The following is a 12,500-nucleotide window of genomic DNA, read 5'->3' as shown; positions in this document are numbered from 1 at the left end:
CTGATATCACCAAGTAATTAAGAGTCCTGGATCCATGTGCAAGTTGTTTGTCCAGGGTCAATGTCATTTCCAACCAATCAGCGGTCATGTGTGACTGATGATGTCATTTAGAGTGCGACGTGACAATTTCAAACGGAAAGCGCGCTCAGAAATGCTCAGAAGAAGCAGAACTAGCAAAACGGAGAGGTGCTACCGCAGTGTTCCTGACTGTTGCCGTGTAATGACATTTTCAAAGAAACAGGTAAGACTATTTCTCGAAAAAATGTATATCCTATATGCCATCTCCACCGAATTTCTCTATTTTAATCACTTTTAGTATATACATTTTTATATAGTAAGCAAATTGTGTGTTGTTCGATATGATCAGTCAGTAGGCTACATGGAGGTTACTGTTAGCTAGCATGAAACGGCTAAGAGTATGGAGCTCTTTCCCGTTACAGTATGTTCAAGAATAACACAAAGACGTTAGGTCTCCACCGAATTTCTCTATTTTAATCACTTTTAGTACTATGTACATTTTTAGGGGTAAGCAAATTGTGTGTTCGATATGATCAGTCAGTACACGGACGTTACTGTTAGCTAGCATGAAACGGCTAAGAGTATGGGGCTCTTTCCCGTTACAGTATGTTCAAGAATAACACAAAGACGTTAGGTCAGTGCAGCAAAGCCTACGTTCTTTATTTTATCTGTAATGATTTGTGCATAAAATTGACAATATGTCAGCAAAGATTTCAAACCGGTTAAAACGGAAAGCGTTACGGATCCAGGATTATTGTTCGTAACCAGTCCAGGACAAACACATAGGCTACTCACTTTTCTCTTGCTATATTAATCCAGGATTATTGTTTGTAATCGGTCCAGGACAAACACACATTCACTTGCCTGACTCTGATTAAGTATTAATCCAGGATTGTTGTTAGTAATCGGTCCAGGACAAGCACACACTCACTTGCCTCTTATTAAGTATTAATCCAGGATTATTGTTCGTAACCAGTCCAGGACAAACACATACTCACTTTTCTCTTACTAGGCTATATTAATCCAGGATTATTGTTCATAACCAGTCCAGGACAAACACATAGGCTACTCACTTTTCTCTTGCTATATTAATCCAGGATTATTGTTTGTAATAGGTCCAGGACAAACACACATTCACTTGCCTGCCTCTGATTAAGTATTAATCCAGGATTGTTGTTAGTAATCGGTCCAGGACAAACACATACTCACTTTTCTCTTACTAGGCTATATTAATCCAGGATTATTGTTCGTAACCAGTCCAGGACAAACACATAGGCTACTCACTTTTCTCTTGCTATATTAATCCAGGATTATTGTTTGTAATAGGTCCAGGACAAACACACATTCACTTGCCTGCCTCTGATTAAGTATTAATCCAGGATTGTTGTTAGTAATCGGTCCAGGACAAACACACACTCACTTGCCTCTTATGACGTATTAATCCAGGATTGTTGTTAGTAATCGGTCCAGGACAAACACATACTCACTTTTCTCTTACTAGGCTATATTAATCCAGGATTATTGTTCGTAACCAGACAGTCCAGGACAAACAAATAGGCTACTCACTTTTCTCTTGCTATATTAATCCAGGATTATTGTTTGTAATCGGTCCAGGACAAACACACATTCACTTGCCTGCCTCTGATTAAGTATTAATCCAGGATTGTTGTTAGTAATCGGTCCAGGACAAACACACACTCACTTTTCTCTTACTAGGCTATATTAATCCAGGATTATTGTTCGTAACCAGTCCAGGACAAACACATACTCACTTTTCTCTTACTAGGCTATATTAATCCAGGATTATTGTTCGTAACCAGTCCAGGACAAACACATAGGCTACTCACTTTTCTCTTGCTATATTAATCCAGGATTATTGTTTGTAATCGGTCCAGGACAAACACACATTCACTTGCCTGACTCTGATTAAGTATTAATCCAGGATTGTTGTTAGTAATTGGTCCAGGACAAACACACACTCACTTGCCTCTTATGAAGTATTAATCCAGGATTGTTGTTAGTAATCGGTCCAGGACAAACACATACTCACTTTTCTCTTACTAGGCTATATTAATCCAGGATTATTGTTCGTAACCAGACAGTCCAGGACAAACACATAGGCTACTCACTTTTCTCTTGCTATATTAATCCAGGGTTATTGTTTGTAATAGGTCCAGGACAAACACACATTCACGTGCCTCTGATTAAGTATTAATCCAGGATTGTTGTTAGTAATCGGTCCAGGACAAGCACACACTCACTTGCCTCTTATTAAGTATTAATCCAGGATTATTGTTCGTAACCAGTCCAGGACAAACACATACTCACTTTTCTCTTACTAGGCTATATTAATCCAGGATTATTGTTTGTAATCGTTCCAGGACAAACACACACTCACTTGCTTCTTATTAAGTATTAATCCAGGATTATTGTTCGTAACCAGTCCAGGACAAACACACTTTTCTCTTACTAGGCTATATTAATCCAGGATTATTGTTTGTAATCGTTCCAGGACAAACACACAGTCACTTGCCTCTTATTAAAGGAATAGTTCGGAATTTTGGACATAGGACCTCATTTCCAACTTAGTCGGGGTGATATAGGTCGGTGAAGACCATTTTCATTGAATTTCTGCCCTTCCTTGAGTTGCAGCGTTCATCTCGTGCTAACCTGGTGCCGAGATAACGCAAGTCAACGGTAACATCCAGCCTGCCACTGAAAACACTCCACAGAACACCCGAAACAAATAATTTATAACGTCAGACTATCGATGCACATGCCTGTGTTGATAGAACCATGTTAGAAATAAAACTAACCTTGCATTGCATTGCAATAGCCTACTTTGTTCCCTGTATTGCAGTGGTGGATTGATATTGAGAAACTAGTCCCTCAAAATGTAAAAAATAATTGAGTTGCAAGGTCAATTTTATTTCTAAAATTATTCTATCAACACGGACATGTATATCGACAGTCGGACGTTTTAATTGACTTGTCTCGGGTGTGCTGTGGAGTGAGTAAGACTGTTGTTGATGTCAGACTGATGTTACCCTTGAAATGCAGTAGCTCAGAACCAGCGTTAGCAAAGGGGAAAGTTGGAAATGAGGTCCTATGTCCAAAATTCCGAACTATTCCTTAAAGTATCAATCCAGGATTGTTGTTAGTTATCGGTCCAGGACAAAAGCATTCACTTACCTTTTGTTAGGCTACATATTAATCCAGGACTATTGTTCGTCATTAGTCCAGGATTTTCACAGCCAGCATTTACAATCACCTTGATCTTTGAATTAATAAAATCAGGCTGTTTAAGGAGTGTTTATTAACTTTTAATGTGAAATGAAGATGTAAAGTGAAAATTACTTAATTATTAGGCTAATTATAATTAAACTCTAACTTAAATACTGACTGCAATGTTAAAATATGTGTTCTTTACATTCAGGAATGGAAGACCTTATCAAAAAGGCTGTCCTTAATGAAGAAAAACAGAAATGTGGATCGAAGAAGGCAAAACTCAATGTTTTTGTTATTCAAAGACAGGAGGATTTGAAAAGTTTTGTCACGAGAAAGCTGCAAAGCCTTGATGGACAATAAAGCACGTTTAATTGTACCTCCAAGAAGGACCAGGAGAAGGTTTATTTTAAGTATAACTGATTTGGCTAACCAAAGGCTAAAAGCTACAGGTCTGTGGGCTGTAGGGCCTATGTTTCATTTAAAATCAATAATGATTGGCAAGGCCATACAGTTATAGTCCAGCGTGTGTTTGGCCAACACAACAACCACGTTACCACTGATCCAAATGATGGACACTCAAATTGTATGCACCCAGAACTCAAGACGAGGATCGAACAACTCCTTGCCCTTGGAGCAAAGCCAGACATCGTTCTGTCTGAGAGTCACAAGTGGGCACAGACTCAAGGACACAGTGACATTAGTGATAGGACATTCTTTGCCACACCACGAGACATTGACAACATCAGAACATCAGTCAAACCTGGTGCAGTACGGCAAGCAGATAGTGTTTGTGGACACCACCCACTGTGTCAACCAGTATGACTTCCCCTTGCTTACACTCCTTGTAAGAGATGGTCATGGACGAGCAATGAACAACAGACCACCTTAGAGCAGGTTCTTGAGCGACTGAGGATACAGTTCCAGCACCCTCCCAGGTGAGTTGTAACTAATTGCAATCCTAAATCCAGGGAATCCAGCGCTCTCCCTTGATGTGCAAGATGTAGGAATGATAAGTGTTGTGTCTACATACAATGTTGTGCAAAAGTATAATTATAATGATGAACAGGCAGTCTCTGTAGGAAATGTATTTAATGGTTAATATTTCCTATAAACATGGATGTATAGTTATTTTTTGTGCCATAAAGAACACATGGCACTGCAAAAAGTTTGGGCACTTAAAACCTTAGTTTTGGACCTTTGAGAGTTTATCTTTAAAGAACTGCCAAATATTACAAAACTAGAAATCTGTTGGTAGGAAGTAAGGAAAAGGTATGTTCTTTTTCTTTTTTAGAGCATTCGTGGTTGACAAAGACTATGCTGAAATGAATGCTTTATCAAGCATTTTCCCTGAATCTTATATCCTTTTGTGCTGGTATCACGTCTTGCAGGTAGATGCATAGGTTTATTATACAGCTTTAATATTTACATTTTGCACTCTAAGATTTAATGTGAGTCTTACATTGTTCTTTCACTAATCCACAGGCTGTTCAAAGATGGTTATCCAAAACAGAGTTTGGAGTGCATGGACCTTCCAACTTTCAAACTGAAGACCTGTAAAACTGTAAGTATTTCAAATCTGTTATGATACTGATTTAGGCTATTGTCTGCACAAATGACCTAGTCTGCAAAGTCTTTGTGCACCTTTCCATGTCTGCAGACGGTGGAGGTTTTAGGTGAGCATTATGCCAGTAAGAGAAACTGACTAATGCAAACTGTGTAAATTTGTCTAAAGTGTTCAATAGATTGCAACAAGTAAAATTGTTTTTTTTTTCAGTTGCTATAAAGCATTTGTCCAAACAAGTGCCACATTTTCAAAACAATTATTACAATGTTCAAATATGAATAGTTTCGTTCTACCCTTTTTAAAATGAGCCGGTATAAGACACTCTAGCAGTGCTCCTGGGTCACTTTCAGACGCACAAATGTGCATACGCTATTATTGAACCTTAAAGAACAACTTCTGATGGTCAAAAAAATGTGTTCTATGATACTTTTAAGGAGGCAGAATTTGAGACCACAGCCAAGAAGTTCAACAAAATGTTCAGACAACACCCAGCTGAGTGGCAGTACTTCACAAGACACTGGGAAGAGATTGGTCACATGTGGTCCGATTACGGACGTTGCTTTGAGCATTTGAACACTGATACGAACAATGTCATTGAACGGTAAGCTACAAACTATTTAATTGCTCACTCTTGCTTATTTTATTACTTGCACATATCTGTTAATATTTTAGTTTTCACACATTAATAATTATTTGTGTGTTTTACAGGCTCAAATACCAGTTTCTTGGAGGCGTTAGGAATCTGCGTATACTGTAGATGACCTAATACATGTCCTCCTTGAAAAAGCAGAAGATTACTTCAGCATAATGAGGGAGTTACAGTATGCTGGGCGTGTGAAGAACAAATTCAGCCACCCCCCCTCTTTGCAGACAGAAGCAACAACTGAATGTGTGAATGACAGTTTGGCACCGATTTCTTCACACAGTGCAGTGTCATTGCCAACCTTAGCAAGTGGTACCCATGTGTAACTATTGTTGAGAAATTAGTGTTGCAAAAATCATCAGTAGCTGGACAGAAACTCCTGATCCAATAAAGGAAATGATTGATAGGTTACATTTTCATGTTTTAGAGGCAGACAGGGGCAAAGAAAGCAAGGACCCCTACCCCGCCATTATCAATGATAACGGCAAGAAAATCATGCCATTATATCCATCTAGAAAACGCAAGGTAGACACCAGATCGATCTGCAAAGCCACAACACACCAACAGAGCCCAAAAAACCCTGATTACCCCGTGAGAAAGCGATCCAGAGGCTCAGTGAAGACTAAAAAAACAAGGACTACTAGAATGAGCATATTCTAATCAAACACTTGGACTGTACCGATTTTTGAAGTTTTGTTGTATATATGTTTATTTCTTTGACAAGCAAACTTTACCCAAGAACAGGGTAAAAGAAGCTAAGCTATCATTAGATTTTAGTGATAAAATCTAAAGCAAGTTGTTTACCTTTTCAATGAAAAACTCAATGACAAAGCTCAAGGCTTGTGCCCCAAATGTGTGTGTTTCTAAACTAAATGATGAGTTAAAGAGGAACTATGCAGGACTGGCGATTTCATCTCTGGTTTCGTTGTTCGTTTTCGCTCGTTTTATGCTTGCATTTTCTCTGCAGAGCTTCCCCGACAGCTTTAGCGTATAGGCTATATTTAAATATATAAATTGCAAGCGTGGTTCTTCGTCTAAGACTTCCAGATGTAAACAAAGAGCGATCGTCTCCTGCAGAAAGTTGCATAGGGTCTCTAACATATGTAGAGTTGGCATTTTCCTTCATCTTGTGGAGGGTCTGTCTATAGAGAAAACAGTTAAATATATATATATATATATATATATATATATATATATATTAAAAAGAATGTTAGGAAAATGGCATGCCACTCAAGATGGTACAAAAAAATCTGTACTGACACAGCAAATATGAGACGAATATTTAGACATTAATATTTTGGCATTATATACTTTCCTGGCGGAGTAGAGCAATTCTAGAAAATACAATGACATCAAAATACTTACTTTGTTTTTTCTGCCATTTCTTTGGTGATCCCCAAACCTTAAATTGCAGATAATAGTTAATAAAAAATAATGATGATGAAATTAACTTTCACTTCAGATATCAGGATTGGATGATAATCATTCCAGCATGGGACACACAAAAGAAGAAAAAAAAAGGAAGTGAAACAGAAGAGCCCCATAAGAATTTTATCAGCACCTTCCTACTAACACCATACCATTTTGTTTACCGTTCTTTAACACTGTAATACCTGATACACACTAGGGTGTGGATTTGATAAAAGGAATATTTTGACCACACTCCATTCCGAAAACTCTACATTTAAGTCCATATATGTTTCATATGCCTTTTGAAACAGATATGGATTTAGGAATAACATTTTAACAAATTATCACATGGTATACTTTACCTTGTTTGCAGTGCTCACTGGGTTCAGGCAGTTACTGCATGTCTGTGTTCTGTCTACAATTGAAATGAATAAATGTACAAATTACATAGAATAATGCTCAATGCAATGGAAACTCAATTGAAAATGTAAATATCTGCTTATTTGCAGAATGATTCGTTTTAAATTACCAGCATTACTAGGTTAAGAAACTGGATGCTTCAACTATGCATAGTTGTATGTTGCATACCTGTTGCATTAAAGAGATCCTTGCACATCTGTTGTCTTAATTGCATAATGGGTCCAAAATCCAAAACACGGCTCTGCTGAAGAGCATCCCCTGTCAATATGGCCTGGGCATACTGCAGAATAACAAATTGTCAGACTTCTCTTAATAAGAGGTTGCAGTTTCAACCTTAAAGGAATAGTTCGGAATTTTGGACATAGGACCTCATTTCCAACTTTACCGAGGTGATATAGGTCGGTGGAGACCGTTTTTATTGCGTTTAGCCCCTTCCTTCAGTTGCAGCGTCCCCCTTTGCTAACGCTGGTTTTGAGCTAACACATTTCTACGGTAACATCACTCTGACATCAACAACAGTCTTACTCACTCCACCGCACACCCGAGACAAGTCAATTAAATCGTCGGACTATCGATATACATGTCCGTGTTGATAGAATAATTTTAGAAATAAAACTAACCTTGCAACTCAATGATTTATTACATTTTGAGGGACTAGTTTCTCAATATCAATCTGCCACTGCCATACAGGGAACAAAGTAGGCTATTGCAATGCGATGCAAGGTTCGTTTTATTTCTAACATGGTTCTATTAACACTAGGCATGTGCATCGATAGTCTGACGTTAAAATGTATTTGTTTCGGGTGTTCTGTGGAGTGTTTTCAGTGGCAGGCTGGATGTTACCGTTGACTTGCGTTATCTTGGCACCAGATTAGCACGAGATGAACGCTGCAACTCATAGGAAGGGCAGAAATTCACTGAAAATGGTCTTCACTGACCTATATCACCCAGACTGAGTTGGAAATGAGGTCCTATGTCCAAAATTCCAAACTATTGCTTTAAGCTTGATGAATGTTCAGGTAGATGAAAAAGCTTGTAATAAGCTTGTAGCTTTAAAGGTTTAAAAATGACGGTAACACTAGGTATACTTTTACAGTGTATCTACCCAATTAAGTACAGTGGTATAACCGGTGTAACAATATGTTATAGCATGTACTGGTGTTCCACTCATGTATTTTTGTGTACATACCATACATACCGTTGATACACTGTAATATGAAGTACTGGTGTTTTTATAATACTTTGCTAAAGTGCTGAATTCTTCAATACAAGGAAGGGTGGTTGGACCGAGGCCCAAAGCATGCTAATGCTGGAACGAATGAATCAATGCACAGGACACATTGATGTTGGGCAACTTTGCGGGTGGCAAGCTCAAGGGAAGTAGCATCACTTTGGAAAAAACCCCTGCTTAGTTCCAGTCTAGTCAATGTCTTCAGTTTGCAGTGCCTAGTAACTTAGTAACACACAGATTATAGTGAAGATGTTCTGGTATTTAAAAAAAAAAAAAAAAAACGTAATATTACACTGTAACAACATTATGTAGGTACACAAAATATAAAATGTACCGGTAAGTACAACACTAGAACATGCTACAGGTATATAACATATTGTTACACCGATTATTCCACTGTACCTAGGTAGATACACTAACAGTGTAGCAACAATACAATGGAGGGCAAAAGCAATAATGAATACCATAACAAAATGAACGCCACATGACTTCCCATCTATCTGCAGGGGATGCTTTATGGATACCGGTGTCCAGGGGCCATGACATCCCCATCCTTCAGCAAATGAACTGAATAGAATAGAAACAAAATTAGTAAAGTACTACTCATTATTAGACAGTGGGTCAAACAGGGGTCAGCGAACATCGCCCCCCAAACAATGAGATGTGATCCCCACTTCCTTTATCCCATGGACTGTATTGCAATTAGAGCTGGAAATCTTTGCCCGAACCCGACTGGGCCCAACAGATTCAGGCTTAATTTTACCTGGGCCCGGGTCTGACTCGGGCTTGAGCCATGCCTTTCGGGGTAAATGAGCGGTCAGGTGATGCATTTCCACCAGCACGATAGATGGATGGATGCTGATGAGGTGAAGCAGAAGATAGAGTGTGGCGTTTATCATACATTTTGGTTGAGCCAGCCACGAACACAAGTTCTTTTAAGTGTTAAGTGTTTATTTGTTTAGCGGATTTTACAAAAGGCATGTCTCAGAGCGCTTAACAACAAAGAGCACCAATGAGCAATAGGGGCAAGGAAAAACTCCAACATCATTTTTTGTTTTAACTTGTTATGGTAAAAGTGTTAAGGTGTTAAAAATGAATGAGTAATGTTAAAATGTATACCCCTGACACAAAATGAGGAGTTGTGGGTCTGTGCATATTTGAATAATTCCGGGCTGTAAGCGGGTTTGGGCTTTAAAAAGCTGTCAAAATGTACTTGTTGGGTTCAGGACGAATTTTGTCGGGCTTGGGCCGTGTCAGGCCTAACTTTTAAGGCCCGTTTGCAGCTGTAATTGCAATGGAACTAGACTGCTATGAAAACAATGGATTTTAAATGTATCACTGCAACACGTAGCGCAACCCCCACATTTCACCGTAAACGTTACAGTTCACATTCAGCATAGCTAGAATACAAAAATGGGCTTCATTGACAGGTGAGGAGTGGGGTTGTTTGGTGCACTCTAACCCTGTTTGGTCCTCACAGAGCAGTAGTACAGTGATAATCGGGTAGCCATATTTTGTACCTCCAGTTTTGAACTATGGTCGCCACCCTCTCATTAGATTCCCCAAGGGAGTTCATATATATATAACTCTTCTCCCAGTAATATCTGCATACAAAAGAAAACGTATTAGTTGGGCATGAATTGTATGGATCAATAAATTACTAATATACAGTTGTTAAGACCCTGCTGGTCAGTCCTGGGGTTGCGCCCTCTGGTCTAATGCCTGTGTGGGCTCTGCCCCTTGAATCTGTTTCCCTGATTTGCAGAGCAAGGACCCCATTGGTGTTTGGAGTAATGGGTGGTGCTATATAACAAGGATGAATGGACGCGTTCTCTCTGGTCTTGGCTCTGCTCTCTGCCCTTCGCTTGGGCCTGCTCTCTGCGCTCGATGGCTGCTCCTCTGGGGAGAGCCGCAACCCGTTGCCAGCTTGCACCTAGACGTCGCGTTTTTACACTCTTTGTTTGATCACCCCTAGACACTTTGCATTACACTTTTCTTTATCATATACTGACTTTACCCTTTTTAATGTTTCAATAAATATAATATTTAAAACCTTTAGCTACAGTGTGGTCCCCATCCTTAATGTCACGGCTACCTTGAGCCCGGTGGTTGTGACACAGTATATTACATAGTTACTTACAAAAAGGTTCCAGTGGTTACCATTCTCAAGAAAGGCCTCAACCATCACCTTTTCCTTAAAATTTTTTATCTAGCAGAGGACAGAATGAATATAAAAGGTTCTTAAATTAACAATATCTGACCCTCTATGAAATTAAAAATATGAATATGAGAATGCATAATAACAAACCTTCCTAAAGTAAGCATTCCTGGCTCGAGAGGAGCTTTCCAGGATCTTCACCAGTGTTTGAGAGACCAAATGGAGAGTTCTGTGTAAACAAAAACACAGTATTATAGAAATGACCTGGAGCATTTAAAACTACCAAAGGCAATGTAACATTAACTTGATGATACTGACAATAAAGTGCACCCAATACCTTACACATCAGATAAAAAAGGACATAAATTGCCTGTTGAACAAGCATATGGGTTAACTAAATGTTCAGTCCTCATCCTGCCATGATAAACAGGTATCACACAGATTGGAAGTTTGATATAGCATCTAGCAACCAATAAAGAATGTAGTCTGTATTACATAAAACATAATTTTGTTTTAACTTTCACTATCAAAACAAAAACACTATGTAGGTTTGAATTCAGATTGGCACAAGTAAGACACCAGTATTCAAAATAAAATGAGTTGGAACCTCATCAGATATCTCACAATCCTCAAAGACAGATTTTAGAGTTGACACATATATGGATATGTTTGTGGATATTATCAGAAAAGCGCACTGCATAATAGGTTGTGAAATTTGCATAATAGAATGTTTCTCCCGGTCACACTCACCTGCCATCTTTAATACTGGGCAACTCTGGGGGGAAAAAAATACAATAAAATTGGACTAAATCAAATTGTATTTGTCTTAACAACAACAATGCTAAATTTCAGGAAAAATAAGTCATACTACTTAACAAGAGGAGTAAACAACTTTAAAAAATACATTAAAATGTTTGTCCTGAAACAATTACCAACAATAATCCTGGATTAATATGTAGTAAGAGGCAAGTGAGTGTGTTTGTCCTGGAACAATTACAAACAATAATCCTGGATTAATATAGCCTAGTTAGAGAAAAGTGAGTATGTGTTTGTCCTGGACTGGTTACGAACAATAATCCTGGATTAATACTTAATAAGAAGCAAGTGAGTGTGTGTTTGTCCTGGAACGATTACAAACAATAATCCTGGATTAATATAGCCTAGTAAGAGAAAAGTGAGTATGTGTTTGTCCTGGACTGGTTACGAACAATAATCCTGGATTAATACTTAATAAGAGGCAAGTGAGTGTGTGTTTGTCCTGGACCGATTACTAACAACAATCCTGGATTAATACTTAATCAGAGGCACGTGAATGTGTGTTTGTCCTGGACCTATTACAAACAATAATCCTGGATTAATACTTAATAAGAGGCAAGTGAGTGTGTGTTTGTCCTGGAACGATAACAAACAATAATCCTGGATTAATATAGCCTAGTAAGATAAAAGTGAGTATGTGTTTGTCCTGGACTGGTTACGAACAATAATCCTGGATTAATACTTAATAAGAAGCAAGTGAGTGTGTGTTTGTCCTGGAACGATTACAAACAATAATCCTGGATTAATATAGCCTAGTAAGAGAAAAGTGAGTATGTGTTTGTCCTGGACTGGTTACGAACAATAATCCTGGATTAATACTTAATAAGAGGCAAGTGAGTGTGTGTTTGTCCTGGACCGATTACTAACAACAATCCTGGATTAATACTTAATCAGAGGCACGTGAATGTGTGTTTGTCCTGGACCTATTACAAACAATAATCCTGGATCCGTAATGCTTTCCGTTTTAACCGGTTTGAAATCTTTGCTGACATATTGTCAATTTTATGCACAA

At 38.4% G+C, this 12,500-nt stretch overlaps 1 protein-coding gene and 2 long non-coding RNA genes across 3 annotated transcripts in view; 2 read left to right on the top strand and 1 right to left on the bottom strand.

Annotated features, from left to right (window-relative positions):
* asic1a (acid-sensing (proton-gated) ion channel 1a) overlaps window positions 1–12,500 on the top strand; it is a 40,719-nt gene that overhangs the window by 15,738 nt on the left and 12,481 nt on the right. The window lies entirely within an intron of this gene.
* On the top strand, window positions 4,726–5,651 carry LOC134076030 (uncharacterized). Its single transcript, XR_009938522.1, has 3 exons — window positions 4,726–4,807; window positions 5,245–5,411; window positions 5,519–5,651. It is a non-coding gene; the product is annotated as an uncharacterized LOC134076030 (long non-coding RNA).
* Window positions 6,557–9,405, bottom strand: LOC134076029 (uncharacterized). The gene is made up of 6 exons (XR_009938521.1): window positions 9,278–9,405; window positions 8,979–9,081; window positions 7,452–7,563; window positions 7,226–7,278; window positions 6,819–6,855; window positions 6,557–6,595 (listed from the first exon to the last, which is right to left on the bottom strand). It is a non-coding gene; the product is annotated as an uncharacterized LOC134076029 (long non-coding RNA).

This window comes from Sardina pilchardus, chromosome 3 (assembly GCF_963854185.1).
Source record: "Sardina pilchardus chromosome 3, fSarPil1.1, whole genome shotgun sequence".
In the NCBI taxonomy this organism is placed as follows: Eukaryota; Metazoa; Chordata; class Actinopteri; order Clupeiformes; family Clupeidae; genus Sardina; species Sardina pilchardus.
The sequence above is the reverse complement of the archived record's forward strand: the minus strand, read 5'-3'. Positions and strand labels throughout refer to the sequence as shown.